Here is a 16,412-nt window from a genome sequence, read left to right as displayed (position 1 = left end):
CATCCCCGGCCCAGTCCCATGCCCCGCACCCCCTCCTGCACCCCACCCTCTGTCCCAGCAGAGCCCGCACCCAGCACACCAAACCCCCTCTTGCACCCCAATCCCCAGCCCAGCCCCCGCACCCCTCCCACACACAAACTTCCTCCCAGAGCCTGCAAACCCCACCCCCCGGCACTCAAACCCTCTGCCCCAGCCCAGAGCCTGCATCCAACACCCAAACTCCATCCCAGAGCCTGCACCCCTCGCACACCCAAAATTCCTCCCAGAGCCTTAGGCAGGTGTACAGCTTGGCCCCACTCTGGGCACCACCAAAAATTATACAAACCTGCCGCCCCTGCTTACACGGACAAAAATTCTACTGAAGTCAATGGGAGTTCTTCCTGCGCTGGAATTCAGGTTTGGATTATGAAAGAATTCTCATACGATAGGTTAGAAATATTATTACTGTTCAGGAACATTTTAAGCTTGCTGGTCTTTTGCAGCTACCTGTGGTATATTTACAGCTGGGCAAACAGATCTTTGTGTTTCAGTAGAAAGGATGCTGATTACTTACTGTTCTAGAGGGAATAATCATTTTTGCTGTTTTAAATATTCACTTATTGGGTTGAAAGTAAATTAGATGAGGGCTGCATCAGAAGCACAGCTTTTCAGACTTGCAGCACTTTCAAGCTTGACAGATTTTTGTCACCTCTCTCTCTTCCAGAAAATGAGAAAAATTATAATCACACCTTAAGGCAGAATCCGTCAAACAGAGTTTTGGTTTAGAAAATATCATGCAATGCTCTGAAACCTTTCAGCAGTGCAAATGCATGTCCAGCAAGTTGGAGCTAGAAATCAGTAAATTGCCTGATCTACAGAAATAGAAAAACAATTTGAGAACAATTCTTTTGCACAGTAGAAGCTTCTGAATAATTTGTAATTCCACAGTAATTTACTACATATCTACATTTGTCTCTTAATGTTAGTGGTGAATGAAGAATGTTGGTTGTTAGGGTTTGATATGGTGGGATGCTGAGCATATCCTACAAAGTGCTGAGTATTCTTAACTCCCATCGAGTTCAGCAGGCGTTGAAGGCACTCAGTACCTTGCAGGATTGTGCCCAAATCTAAAATCAAACAGTCTAAAAATGCTTTATGCCAGTATAGACACAATATGAAGCAAAAATGAAAATTATCTTGAGAAAGAAAGGTCAGTGGAAAAAGATCAATGCATAATCTACTGAAAATGTATTACATTAATTACAGTAGTTATGTCATCTAACCACTGAATCATTGAGAATTCAATGTATAAAAAATAATGAGCAAGTCATTTATTTCTGATATTAGTTAAAAGAAAAAATATCAGGGCATGATGTTTAACATGTACCACCAGAATATTTTTTTTAATGACCCCAAAATCAGAACAGGGAATAATTTATACGGTCATCTTCAAATTATTTCTGGCATTACTTTAAAGTATAAAGAATTAATCAAATTTATTTTGTCTGGTAAAGTCAAAGATCATTTTAAAGTTGCATTCCAGTTGCAGCTATCACATCTGTTGGAGCAGTTTCTTATTTTGTTGGAGCAAGAGAAAGCACTGAAACCACAGGCAGATGGCAAAAATGTCAAATTTGTCTGACTTTCATGAAGCACTAATTTTTCCAGCTAGACTTCTTTTCTGCAAGTAGGATGTGACCCTAGTGATTAATATGCAAATATAATGGTGTTTTTTGAAGTTATTGGACAAATCTACTACTTCATATAGGTTTTGAAGCATTAATGGGAAAAAAGTCTATAGTATTCATGCCGAGATGCTGCCAGTACCATTTTCTATTAACTAATGTTGACTATAGCAACTTTAACACTGAAGTTCTCAATCTATTTGCAAACTTTAATTGCCATGAAACTGAGATATTTTAAAGCATGCACTAAGTAAATGTACTACCATAGTTACAAAACACAGAGGGTACTTAATCAGAATAGGAGACTTCCAAAAGACTGCAAGAAAACAATGTGTATCTCCACCTTTCACTGATTGGTTATAAAAAGCAAACCAAGCCAAGTTTGCCTGGGGCCAGATATGTAATTTGACTTCTATATTTGGGACAGGCAGCTCCAGTCAGGACAATGGGACTGTGCATGTGTGTGGGGGGAATTCTGTGCTTGCCCAAGGCCTGCAGTTTGGGAGAGCAACGCCTCCCCTGCTTCTCGCCACCCACTATAACCAGGCCTGGGGCAACAGGAAAGAAGACAAAAGAAAGATATGGCTCCCTCTTATCTTCCCACTGCAGTCCGTCTTGTGGTGCAGAAGAGATAAGGCAATGGCAATAACAACATGGACGGATGGCTTGCCCCCACTTGTTGATCACCTTGTAGCAAGGGTAAACCAGCCTCCTTACTCACCAGCCTGTCTCTATGAAAGTCATAAAAGTGAGTGCAGGGCAGGGTTCCAGCTTCTCACTCTTGCCTTGTACCTGAACTTCACTATATCCTTGCCACCACTCTGTCTCCAATCATTCGAAGAAAAGCAGCCATCATCTGTCTGGCCCTCATCAATGACAGCACTTCCAGGTGCCACAGCCAATGCCTGAATACCATTCCACTCCTTGATTGTCCTGGTTTCCTCCTCACCTGGCTTCTGAGATGCCTGGCCATAGCAGCCTTTGTTGCCTAGTAAGCACAGCTCTCACACACACACACACTTACTCCCTTATTAATAACTCTGTCATCCAAGGACTGCAAAAATCCAATATTAGTCATTTGAACTGGTAAAGGTTTATGAGGGTAGGACCCTCCTCACCAAATACAACATTAAATTTGCCTTGTTGCTTCTGTCATTTCACCCTGGGCATTTTAATTTATTAAAAGTTTTATTTGAAGTAGCCTTTCTACTATGATAGACCCATGTGCTACTATGACCTCAATCCTACAAAAAATTATGCACGTGCTTAACTTTATGCACTGTCACAGTGTGTAAAGTTAAGCATGTATGTAAATCTTTGTTGGATTGGGGGCCTATGTTCCCAGGAAAAGCCTGCTATAGCATAGTTTGGGAAGCTGGCATCAAAATACTCAGCTATTATTTAAATAACTATAAAGTTTTCATAAGGACACCCTGTGACATTCTATACCTTGGGGAAGCATCCTAAAACCCCCATGTTCCTCATTTACATATAATTGTGATATTGCATATAAAGCATGCCATGTGAGGTATCATGGAAAGGTTATGATCTGCTGAAACTCATTTTCCATCTAAATAGTGTGACAGGGTCGGGCCAGATGGCTACAGGAGAGTAATAGAAGGCAGATATATTAGCCCCAGGTTACGTAGGTCCCTTTGCCTTGGGTAAGATAACAGGGAAGGTTCCAGAACAATCAGGAACCTTCTGGAGACAATTAAGACAGACAGGCTGATTCGGTGTAGGTGCATTAATCAAGAAGCTGCTAGAATCAATTAAGGCAGGCTAATCAGGGCACTTGGGTTTAAAAAAGGAGCTCATTTCAGTTTGTGGTGCGCGTGTAAGGAGCTGGGAGCAAGAGGCGCTAGGAGCTGAGAGTGAGAACACAGACTGTTGGAGGACTGAGGAGTATAAGCATTATCAGACACCAGGAGGAAGGTCCCATGCTGAGAATAAAGAAGGTGTTGGGAGGAGGCCATGAAGAAGTAGCCCAGGGAGTTGTAGCTGTCGCACAGCTGTTCCAGGAGTCATTCTAGACAGCTGCATTCCACAGGGCTCTGGGCTGGAACCCGGAGTAGAGGGCGGGCTCGTGTTCCCCCCAAACCTCCCAACTCCTGGTCAGACCCAGGAGGAGTTGACCTGGACTGTGGGTTCATGAAAATGGCCAAACTGAGGGCTGCCGTGAAGTTCCAAGGCGAGCAAATCTGCCAATAAGTGCAAGACCCACCAAGGTAGAGGAGGAACTTTGTCACAGTAGGTATATAATTGATACATATTAAATAATAAGAATTGTGTTGTATGGTTTTCACTAAAATATGCTGTGGGTTTGGGAAGTGCCCAGATACTAGCTCTCCAGAGATAACAACAAGGGAAGAGATAACCAGTGCCCGGGTGGGTGATGAACAGATATCACCAGCCATTGTCTAGCAGAGGAGTTACAATTCAATGACTCACTCACAGGAGATAAACTGGGATATTGCTTCACCTTGTGACTCAGCAATGCCCACCAGACCTGCCTGGACTTACATTCTCCACACACATGGACTAAGGGTATAAAACAGAACACAGGGGCCCCATGCTTGGCCTTTGCTCCTCCCCTCACCTATTCTGCAAGCAACAAGGATGCTCAGAAGACTTAAGACTCCAACAGAGGAGACTGGCCCAGGTTTCAAGGGGGAAACCTGTGTACTATGAACTGCAATGGGGTGAGAAAAATTGCTTAATCTAGATGTTGCCCAGTCTAATAGGGTTGAGAGTTTAGACTGTGTGATTATATATTTTATTTTATTTTGGTAACCATTCTGACTTTTTGCCTATCACCTTAAAATCTATCTTTTGTAATCAATAAACTTGTTTTACTGTTTATATTTACCAGTGAGTTTGCCTAAAGTGTGGTAAATCTGCTCAGGTTTACAAAGTCTGGTGTACATCCACTTTCCATTGATGAAGTGGTGAACCAATTAATAAACTTGCACTTCTTGAGCAGTGCAAGACGGTATATTCCTAAGGTCCATGGCACAGCCCATGTGGCTCTTACCATGGCCGGGCTGGGACCTCCTAGCTGGATCTGGGTCCAAATAAGAGCTGCAGGCAACTGTTCTGAGCCATGGACCCTCCTGCCCTGGGGGGGGGGGGGGCAGCAGAGGGAGTGGGGTTGTGCAGGGAAGGGACATGGGCCCGGACTGCTCTTGACCCTCAAATCCCGGGCAGGTGGCGGATCCAAAGTAGGGGGCTCAAAAAAAGAAGTTGGGTACTTTGTGGGGATTTGTTCCATCCATTGCTTTAAGGCCCTTTACACTGATCCACATCACAGAAGACAGTCAGTGCCTTTTAGTGGGAACTCAATTCTCTCCATCTTTCTCTGGATTATGAGATCCAAGGTGACAGCTTCCTGCATAACAGTTAACATGTTATTGTTTTTCAGACACTTTAAAAACGTTATTAGTGATTTATTCCGCTTTGTAATTCGATTCAGTGATTAGAAGATCCCACACTGAATCTTTCTAAATGTCTTGTCAGCAAGGAGGAAAAATAGAGGATAAAGATATAATTACTTCTCTGCACATATCTCCAATCCTCTCAGCAAGAGATTTTTAAATAAAGGGACCCAGGACCTCCCTCCATCTCTGTACATACTTCCCCCCAAACCTGTGGAAACCTCTCTGCAGGGCTCCAAAGGATTCCAGCAGCGTAGAGCTGGAGAAGGCATGTGATGTTTAAACTGGCTGGGTTTCTTCATATTCCCACGGTGGAAAACAGAGTCATTACAGCCTGAGACTTTATTAAATTGTGCAGCTTTTTCTCTCTGCGATGTAGCCTGCCCCTCTTCTCACCACCAGGATTCTGGGAGAAGCCATGGCAGAGGGAGCCCCTGAAAGCATGCCTTCTACTGTAGCCATGTTTCCTGGGAGTAAACACAAGTCAGCAAGAAGGGCAGAGGCATGGGATGTCCACAAAGAAGCTTCTTGTCTCCTGCTTATCTTGGGGTATCTAGTGGTTAGGAAGATGGTTAACAACAGCAGCAGTGAGGAAAAACTGCATTCCCCTGCCAAGACTTGATAGGAAATTCCCTGAGTTGAAATTTGCAGTTGCTTCTCTCTCACAGAAGGAAGCATTAGATTTGTGCACTTTCAGGGCTGGTCTACACAAGCACCCCAGCTTGCCACGAACTAAACATTTGTGGAGACAAGCCCTAAGACTCATTTTTAAATAACTGGCTTTCAACAGAACTCCTTAAATATATGATAGATTGCTGTGTAAGTGCAGATTAATTAAGGGACACTATTCTTAGCTTGATATGCAGATATAACACTCACTGGGGCTAAAAAGAGCTATATCCTCAAAGTGAACCTCCCAGCCCCATTCCCTAAAAAAAGTTATTTACATATGCTCTACAAGTGGTTTTATATGACCGTCATCGGCCACTTCCGCTCCAACTCTGCTCTCCTACTCTCCTGGTAGTCTCGCAGGTCCTCTATATGACCGTCGTCATCTGCTGCTTCCACTGCAACTCTGCTCGGCTGCTCGTCTCACCGTACCACGGCAAGCATGCAGCCCACTCAGCTGTTGTGTCCTGGCAGCAGACGGTACAGTAGGTCTGAAAAACTGGTCATCCAACCAACGCTTCCCCCGCAATTCTGCTCACCTGCAGACGCCATACCTCGGCAAGCATGGAGCCCACTCAGATCACCGCAGCAGTTATGAACATTGTGAACACCTCGCGCATCATCATGCAGTATATGCAGAACCAGAACCTGCAAAAGCAGGCGAGGAGGCGACGGCAGTGATGAGACACGGACACAGACTTCTCTCAAAGCAAGGGCCCTGGCAATTTGGCCATCCTGGTGGCAATGGGGCAGGTTCATGCGGTGGAAAGCCGATTCTGGGCCCAGGAAACAAGCACAGATTGGTGGGACTGCATAGTGTTGCAGGTCTGGGTTGATTCCCAGTGGCTGTGAAACTTTCGCATGCATAAGGGCACTTTCGTGGAACTTTGTGACTTGCTTTCCCCTGCTCTGAAGCACAAGAATACCAAGATGAGAGCAGCCCTCACAGTTCACAAGCAAGTGGCGATAGCGCTGTGGAAGCTTGCAATGCCAGACAGCTACCGGTCAGTCGGGAATCAATTTGGAGTGGGGAAATCTACTGTGGGGGCTGCTGTGATCCAAGTAGCCAACGCAATCACTGAGCTGCTGCTATCCAGGGTAATGATTCTGGCAAATGTGCAGGTCACAGCGGATGGCTTTGCTGCAATGGGATTCCCTAACTGTGGTGGGGCGATAGACGGAACGCATATCCCTGTCTTGGGACCGGGCACCAAGGCAGCCAGTACATAAACCGCAAGGGGTACTTTTCAATGGTACTGCAAGCACTGGTGGATCACAAGGGACATTTCATCAACATCAAAGTGGGATGGCCGGGAAAGATACAGGACGCTCGCATCTTCAGGAACTCTGGTCTGTTTCAAAAGCCGCAGGAAGGGACTTTGTTCCCAGACGAGAAAATAACCGTTGGGAATGTTGAAATGCCTATAGTTATCCTTGGGGACCCAGCCTACCCCTTAATGCCATGGCTCTTGAAGCCATGCACAGGCACCCTGGACAGTAGCCAGGAGCTGTTCAACTATAGGCTGAGCAAGTGCAGAATGGTGGTAGAATGTGCATTTGGACATTTAAAAGAGCGCTGGCGCAGTTTACTGGCTCGCTTAGACCTCAGCGAAACCAATATTCCCATTGTTATTACTGCGTGTTGAGTGCTCCACAATATCTGTGAAAGTAAGGGGGAGACATTTATGGCGGGGTGGGAAGTTGAGGCAAATCGCCTGGCCGGTGATTACGCCTAGCCGGACACCAGGGCGGTTAGAAGAGCACAGCAGAGCACGCTGTGCATCAAAGAAGCTTTGAAAACCATTTTCATGGCTGACCAGGCTATGTTGTGACAGTTCTGTTTGTTTCTCCTTGATGAAAACCTGCCCCCTTGGTTCACTCTACTTCCCTGTAAGCCAACCACCCTCCCCTCTCCCCTTCGATCACAGCTTGCAGAGGCAATAAAGTCATTGTTGTTTCAAATTCATGCATTCTTTATTAATTCATCACACAAATAGGGGAATAACTGCCAAGGTAGCCCAGGAGGGGTTGGGGAGGCGGGAAGGACAAGGCCACACTGCACTTCAAAACTTATTGAATGCCAGCCTTCTGTTGCTTGGGCAGTCCTCTGGGGTGGAGTGGTTGGGTGCCCGGAGCTGCCCGCGCACCACCACTCCCACATTCTTAGGCATCTGGGTGAGGAGGCTATGGAACTTGGGGAGGAGGGCGGTTGATTACACAGGGGCCGCAGTGGCGGTCTGTGCCTTTCCTGCACCTCAACCATATGCCGAAGCTTATCAGTTTGATCCTCCAGTAGCCTCATCATTGCATCCTGCCTCCTCTCATCACGCTGCTGCCACCTCTCCTGTTGCTCCAGCCATCTATCCTCTCACATGTCCCTCCTGTCCTCACGTTCATTTTGTGCTTTCCTGGACTCTGACATTGTCTGCCTCCATGCATTATGCAGGAATCTTTCAGTGCGGGAGGACTGCATGAGCTCAGAGAACATTTCATCATGAGTGCGTTTTTTTCACCTTCTTATCTGCGCTAACCTCTGGGACGAAGATGCCAGTGGCAGCGTTGAAACATTTGCAGCTGCGGGAGGAAAAAAAGGGAGAGTAAAACTGAAAAAAAGACACATTGGCCATTTAAAAGGCGGGGCTGATGTTTTTGGGTTGACGTGCAGCACAAACCCAACTAAACCGCCCACACACACCCAATTCTCTGGGATGATGGCTTCACCCCTCCCCCCACTGCATGGCTAACAGCAGGGATGATTTCTTTTCAGCCACAGGCAAACAGCCCAGTAGGAACGGCCACCTCTGAATGTCCCCTTAATAAAATTCCCCTATTTCAACCAGGTGACCATGAATGATATCACTCCCCTGAGGATAACACAGAGAGATAAAGAACAGCTGTTGCTTGAATGCCAGCAAACACCAGGACCACACGCTGCCATGCTTTCTTATGCAATGATTCCAGACTATGTGCTATTGGCCTGGCGTGGTAAAGTGTCCTACCATGGAGGACTCAATAAGCTGCCCTCCTCAAAAACCTTTTACAAAGGCTTTGGGAGTACCTCCAGGAGAGCTTCACTGAGATGTCCGTGGAGGATTTCCGCTCCATCCCCAGACACATTAACAGACTTTTCCAGTAGCTGTACTGGCCACGAATGCATCCCAAGTCTTCACGGCAAATTAATCATTAAACACGCTTGCTTTTAAACCGTGTATTATATTTACAAAGGTACACTCACCAGAGGTGCCTTCTCCGCCTTCAAGGTCCGGGAGCCCGGGTTGGAAGGGTATTGGCTCCTGGGTGATGAACAGTTCCTGGCTGTTGGGGAGAACGGTTTCTCCATTTGCCTGGTGTGCGCTATCATCTTCCTCATCCCCAAAATCCTCATCCCTGTTGCATGAGGCTCCCTTGTAGGAGTCCACGTACAGGTGTGGGGTAGTTGTAGGGGCACCCCCTAGAATTGCATGCAGCTCATCATAGAAGTGGCATGTCTGGGGCTCTGACCCCGAGCGGGAATTTACCTCTGTGGTTTTTTGGTAGGCTTGCCTGAGCTCCTTAAGTTTCACGCGGCACTGCTGCGGGTCCCTGTTCTACTCTGTCCTTCATGCCCGTGGAGATTTTTTCAAATATTTTGGCATTTCGTCTTTTGGAATGGAGTTCTGATAGCACAGATTCATCACCCCATACAGCAATCAGATCCAGTACATCCCATTCGATCCATGCTGGAGCTCTTTTGCAATTCTGGGACTCCATGGTCACCTCTGCTGATGAGATCTGCATGGTCACCTGTGCTGATCAGCTTGCCACAGTGGCCAAACAGGAAATGAAATTCAAAAGTTTGCGGGGCTTTTCCTGTCTACCTGGCCAGTGCATCCGAGTTGAGAGTGCTGTCCAGAGCAGTCACAATGGAGCACTCTGGGATAGCTCCCGGAGGCCAATACCGTCAAATTCCGTCCACACTACCTCAAATTCGACCTGGCGATGTCGATTTCAGCGCTAATCCCCTAGTTGGGGAGGAGTACAGAAATCGATTTTAAGAGCCCATTAAGTCGACAAAAATGGCTTTGTTGTGTGGACGGGTGCAGGGTTAAACCGATCTAACGCTGCTAAATTCGACCTGAACTCGTAGTGTAGACCAGGGCTGATTTACAGGTGTAGAGACTGGAATCCTAGAAATCACAAGGACAGCATGGGCAGCAGCCATATTATTCTGCCCCCAGCAATGTGCCTCTGCCCTGTTCTGGAGGACCAGCTCTAGCAGTGAAGGGTAAGGGGGCAGTCTCCATGGTCAGTCAGTCCTTTTATACTGAGAATTACAAGATGGGTGCTATTTACTGCCCAGTGAGATGGTAGTTTGACATGGACACCCCTGCCTCCATGAACTCATTTCACATGGGCCATCAAATGGTCATGAACTAACTCTAACAATCACGAATTGAACCAATGACCGATAAGAAAAAGGCTATGTATCTAGTTACCAGTTCCAGGAATCACCCAGTTCCCCTTCAGAAAGGGTTCTTTGTTAATAACTGTGAAGCAGAAAGAGGCATGACAATGGAGGTATTTTAACTTCTTAGAAAACAGGTGGGTTGTGCGGAGTTTTGAGGTACTCAAATTGTTGCCTACCAATACTGCAGGTCTCTTGCTGGTATATACTCAAATAGGAAGTCAGAATTTCTCTAATTGCCTATTATGTAATTATCTTCAGGGACAGCAAGGTTTAGGTATGGAGATGCGGTAAAGCAGTGGTCACTTTAATATTGTAAATATCATCATTTGCCTATAGCTAGAGATTTCCATTTTATTCCAGTATTTTAAAATATTCTTTAAAATGTTGTAAGCTTACTGTTACTTAGAGAATGTTAATGAAGTGCACACCACGGATTTGACTCATGCTACTTGGAGTAGGGTTTTTGCATCCAGTTTATGGCTGTGTAGTCAGTATGATGTACTGACATCCACAACAACAAACAAAATCACACAGACAAGGCTTTACATTGATCAGTGGGAGGGAGCTCCAGTTTCCATGCACAAGGGTTTCATTATTGTGTTGACAATGGAGCTCTAAAAATCACATTTAGGAAAGGGCAAAGAAGACATCAGGATTTGTCTTTCTATCTACTTAATTTTTCTGTTAATCTATTCTGTCCTTTCCAGAGAGCTCTACGAGTAGATCAACACACACCCACAAATGCTAGGTAATAAAGAGGGTGGGGGGAGTTGAAACAGAAGCTTTGATTGTTGAATACAGAAAAAGCCCTAAAGGCAGGAAGAAGAGGGATAAAGGAATTTGGAGGAGGTGGGGCATAAAGAAAAAGAAATAGAATTAAGAAGGGCAATAAAAAGCCACCATGGCTTCATTTAAAAGGTCCATATCATTCCCCATGTAAACAGTATGACCTCTCGGTGTTTACATCTCTAATTTTGGCACTTCGCAGCTCTATCAAGGTTCAAGTTCAAACGAAAGAATAAAATCACAATTTGGTTCAAAATGCTGTCACAGCAAAACATCAGCAAATGCTTGTAATTAATAGTCAACACAATGACATCAATCGATAACCCCTCTTTTGTCTACATTGATTTTTGCACCCATTTACTTTGCCCCAAAATTTCTCTGGCTGCATCCCTCATAAGCCCACTTAACATGACTTTTTAAACTGCAGAGACAGGATACTGAGTTTACTTTGGAAAGATGTGACAGATATTTCTGAACTGAGAGAGGGTCATCTTATGATTTCAGTGCGACTCCACTGACTGCTATTGGAGCTGCTGTCACAATCGCAAGTCGAGCAGCTATTTTTCCACCTTGTCTAAAAAAAAAAAATGTAAAAAGAGACATGCAATTTATTTTGTTTCAGTAGCTGATGTTATTCCAAATCTTTCCTTTTGCTAGAACTAGTAACACTCAAAAAAGTTGATGACGCTTAGCATGTGATGCTTTGGACTCCCTGATTTCAAAAGGCACTCTTTCTGGCTATCAAAGTAGCTCAACTCTGCTCTCATTTAAGTCAGTGGCAAAACTCATACTGATTTCAATGGTACAGGTCTGGGCCCTAAATGCACAGCTTATAGCATCTTCTGAGAGATGCTAAACGCCCCAAAGTACTGCTTAGCCCCCTTGAGGATCAAGTCTTTGCTCCTAGAGCATGCATTATGAACGCATGTAGGTTTCCAACGTCCCTCTAATTCATAAAGCTTTTGCACGGGGCCAAGAGCATCTTGCTCAAATATTTCCTTTTTTCAAACACATCTGAAGTTTCATAACAGTGCTCTCATTAGAGCCATCCACAATTAAACACAGTGTCTGAATTCTCTGGTCTGCACCATCTGCCGAATTTCAATTTAAACTGGCTAGAGATTTCACAGGAGAATTATCCCGTGTAGGAGGAATATCTGCTTGTGTTGCTGCTTCCTACGTCAGCTGCCCCCTCAATTAGAGAGAGGAAGTGGCTTGTCAGGGGACAGTGCATAATGGAGCTGAGCTCTATTACAACTGTTGCTCAGCTGGTATAAGCTCTGAAGTGCATGCTAGTGGTGGAAGTTAGAAAGTAGCAGTGGGCCCTGCTAGCTTCCGCTGGGGCCAGGTGGTAGAGGATCAGGACCCGTTCCCTATGGCTACCACTCTACAGCGTCCGAGCTGGACATTTTAAATGAAAGTCTGTTTCTCTTGCATCAGTTTACATAAGCCATAGTATGGCTTTCGTAGGCAACGCTGTATTTGTACACTTGTTTCAGTCTGTGCTGCAGCAGAGGTATTTGGTGTTGAAGAGCAATTCAAAATTTTGCAGTTACTTTTGGGGGATACACATACAGAATTAACCTAAAACTCCATTTTAATCAATAATCACAAAACCAATTTGTGAGCAGTGGGCAGGGGAGGAGGTGCGGGGGGGGGGGGGGATTGTTGGTTTGTTTTTGGTTTTTTTTACTTCTTTGTATGTTAGTTTCGGCATAAGGTCTTACTGTAGAAAGGCTAAAGTGAGGGCTGGAAAAAAAGCAATTGCACCAGTACAGTATCCACAAAGATATCACAGATCAGTAATAATAGATTGAAAGATGCAGATCTGTTAAAGTAACTGTGAATTATAATTTGGCTGTAATCAAAACCAACACTGCTCCTAATCACAAAAGGCCAGGATTTCGGCTTCTATATATTGCAAAACTGTTTGAACTGCGGCCTCATTATGAGGAATTTCTGAGGAAAGGGTGGAGAGAATTAATAGCAGGGGAGTAAATTTAGTTTATAGAAAATCTTTGTAGAACAGACTTGTTTCAGGTTTTTAATGAACATTCTATAACTTAGTGCCGATCCCTATTCTGTGAGTGAGTCCTTCCTTCACATGCTGTGGGTGGGTAATGAATGTGCTCTTTTTCATTTCTCAGAAAATGCTAATCTCACAAGAAAATCATTGTACTATAGCAACTTTGAACCCAGACTATACTGGAAACATTGGAATTCCCTGAGTACAGTGCATGGGCTGTATTCTCTGAAAGAAACATTGAGTAAGTATTTCATGATATAGTTTTGTGTGTTTTCAGCATATTTACGTAACTCCAACTCCCCACACTCCCACAATCACAAACTTATTTTCTAATTAACCTCTAAGAAGGCACAATTCTCATGTTATATAACATTACAGGGAGGCCTTAGGAAGAAGCTCTATGTTCTTTTATATGAAACGACTTCCTACTAAATAGCTATGGCAAAAGGTGCTAAAGTCACACTTGTTATGTGAGTCATTAATGTACACACACCCTCTTTTGTCTCAATGGGCCGTCAACCTTCCTAGGGTTCCTTTGTGTTGTACAGGAGCAACACAAAAGGACAACCGATGAGCAGGCTTTGCTTTTCAAGATCATGCACTCCTGGGTGAATAGCTTCAGACAGGTGATTTCTCAGGTAAAAAGCCCAGAGGACAAGACAGGAAAGGGAAACAACACTGTTTTAGCAGTTACATTGGAGAGAGAGTCAAAGACAACAGAGGTCCAAGAGAGCTGCCTCTTGGTAGAGTACAGTGGTGCAAAGATTGGTTGAGGACACTAAAAGAGGGAATTGTCAGCGTGCTCCTCTTTGTGACCTCTTCCATTCAAGGAACAAGACTTGTGAAAATTCTGCACATAAAGAAGTGCACCAAGAATTACTCTGCTGTGTCTCCTAATTTCTGCTCTAACAGCAAACTGAGTTGCAAGGCCACAAATCTGCTGCTAGTCAAGAAAGGGGCAACTATATGTTTTCCCAAGTAGAATTGATAGCACTGAATCCACTGTATGTATTGTGGGTGTGTAATGTGATGTGTAATGCATCATTATTGGTTTAGGAGCCAAATTCAGAGCTAAAGTATAAGGAGTTGTAAATTACATATCAGTAAGTGGGAGGAAAGGGATTAAGGGAATATAAGAAAGTACAGAGAGCTGCAAACCCCTCTCACACAGGTTTTACACTGATCCAGAGAGAGGATAACCAGGCCTCGAGCAGCACATAGAAGGTAAAACATACACTTCTGATTTACCTCAGAGTTTGGTCATGTATTTTTTGTTTTACTTTCTTAAGGCTCAATATTTGGTGCTTCCTCCTTGCACTCATCAGTAGAACCTCCCAGAGGATGACAATTCCATTTTGTGGCCACTTCTGAAGTTTTGACATTTGTTTTCATTCCATATTGGAATGTATTATTGAAAGAGCATATTTAGCTGAAATTTCATTCAGTCAAAAATGTTCAAACCTGCTCTACTGAACAGGAAACATAATGCACGTCTGTGTGTCAGAGAGGCTGGATTACTGCAACGCATTGCATATAGGGCTATATAAGGGGCTGATCTGTAGCCTGCAGCTAGTGTAGAATATGGCCATGAGAATTAAGCTGGGGGTAGCAGAAGAGATTCTGCCTATCCACCACTTTGCCCCTCTGTACCAGCAGCTGGTGTATGAACTAAATCCAAATTCTTCATTGTAATTTTTCAAAGCTATAAATGGACTTTATCCTACTGATATATTTGAGCTTTTAACTCCATATAGTCCATTTCAGGAAGAATATCTGGGGTCCAAAGATTGTGCAAAAATGCAACTTGTATCTTTGCTCCACAGTCCTGTGTCTCGGGAAGGTCCTAAACCCTTAAACTAAGGAGTGCCATGGGCCTACCCTCTTTAAAAACTATCCATATTTTCTTTTTGGAAAGGTAAGTGGCATGGCATATTGATTAGATTGTAATCATTGCTTCTATTTGACCTTACCAGTTCTGAGAGAAGAAGAATCAGGAAGGCAAACGCTGCATTTGGAAGACTCAAAAACATCTCCCTCAAGACAAAACTGAATGTGTATAAAGCAATTGTTATCACCATCACAACATATAGCAGTGAGACATGGCAACTGACCAAGAAAGATACACAAAAGCTGGATGCATCCATCACAAATGCCTGAGAAGAATATTGGGAATAACATAGAGATAGGAAGATGAATGAAGAAGTCAGAAAAGTGATTGGACAAGGCACCCTCTCACAAATAATCTACAAAAGAAGACATCAGTGGCTGGGACATGTGCTGAGAATGGAAAAAGAACGCTTACCAAATACTGCCCTGGAATGGAAGCCAGAAAACACAAGAAGAAAGAGAGGAAGACTGCGAATAACATGGAAACAAACAGTTCTGAACGACATCAAGCACCTCAGCATAAAATGGGAAGATTTGGCGAGAAGGGCAGTTGATAGGCAAGGATGGCAAATGCGGGTAGCCCAATATGCAGCAAAGCAGAGGATGGACTAAGGTCTAACGTTTTAAATAGTCTATGCAATGTTGTTGTGAGCCATTTACAATACTACTGCAGCGAGGCATAAACACAGTACAATTCAGTAATGCACAACTATAGAGCTGGCCCTTCTAAAGTTGCCAATTGCCCTCTTAACATGGCAAGAGGTGGCAATTAGTTAGTATGGGTATAGAAATTAATTACAATGGGGAAAAATTGGCGGGTGGGGGGGGGATGGGAATGATGTACTATTATTGCCTAATGACATACTGTAGGTTGGTTTTCTTCTTTGGCAAATCTGACTCTCAGAAGTCCAAAAGTACAGGGGGCCTACCATCTCCCAGCTAAGCAACTCTGTTTCTTCTCCACTTTTCCATCAAGAGGTTGGGGTTTGTCTTCTACCCCAAGGAAAGCAAAAGGGGGTTGAACCCCTACAATCATTCTCAGTTCCCTCCAACTCCTTGGCAGCATGGCTTATTCCATCCTCAGCCACTGCCCCCAGAACTCCCCACAGGGAGCCACACTATGGAGTAAGACCCATGGATTTGGGGTGAGGTATGGTGGAGACAAGGTAGGGTGGAACAGCAGCTGTTCTCCTAACACTAGCCCTCTGAGCTTGGACCTATATCCCAAAAAGAACCCAGCCCCTGCAGAGATCGTGTTGGAGGGGCTTCAGCAGGCCCAGGGGAAACAAGTAAATGGTGCTGTGGAGATGGCACTGCCCTCTTCTGAGCCTTTCCCTCCCTACCACCCGCCCAGGTCCATAAGAATTTTATCCTTTCTGGTCACACAAGCAGATAGGACAATTGGGTCCACACTATGGAAATTTAGTTTGCATGGTGGGTTTTACTTCTAGAGTCTGGAACCAGTGCATGTCCTTTATGAATATCTTAGTACATTGTAC

General features: G+C 44.5%; 1 protein-coding gene and 1 long non-coding RNA gene across 7 annotated transcripts in view; both read right to left on the bottom strand.

The window, feature by feature from the left end:
* RAPGEF5 (Rap guanine nucleotide exchange factor 5) overlaps positions 1 to 16,412 on the bottom strand; it is a 216,142-nt gene that overhangs the window by 63,833 nt on the left and 135,897 nt on the right. The gene's annotated exons all lie outside the window — the stretch shown is intronic.
* LOC122464710 lies at positions 8,280 to 9,042 on the bottom strand. Its single transcript, XR_006289002.1, has 2 exons — positions 9,003 to 9,042; positions 8,280 to 8,341 (listed from the first exon to the last, which is right to left on the bottom strand). It is a non-coding gene; the product is annotated as an uncharacterized LOC122464710 (long non-coding RNA).

The sequence above is a fragment of the Chelonia mydas genome, chromosome 2 (assembly GCF_015237465.2).
Source record: "Chelonia mydas isolate rCheMyd1 chromosome 2, rCheMyd1.pri.v2, whole genome shotgun sequence".
In the NCBI taxonomy this organism is placed as follows: Eukaryota; Metazoa; Chordata; order Testudines; family Cheloniidae; genus Chelonia; species Chelonia mydas.
This window is presented reverse-complemented; position numbering and strand designations above follow the sequence as displayed.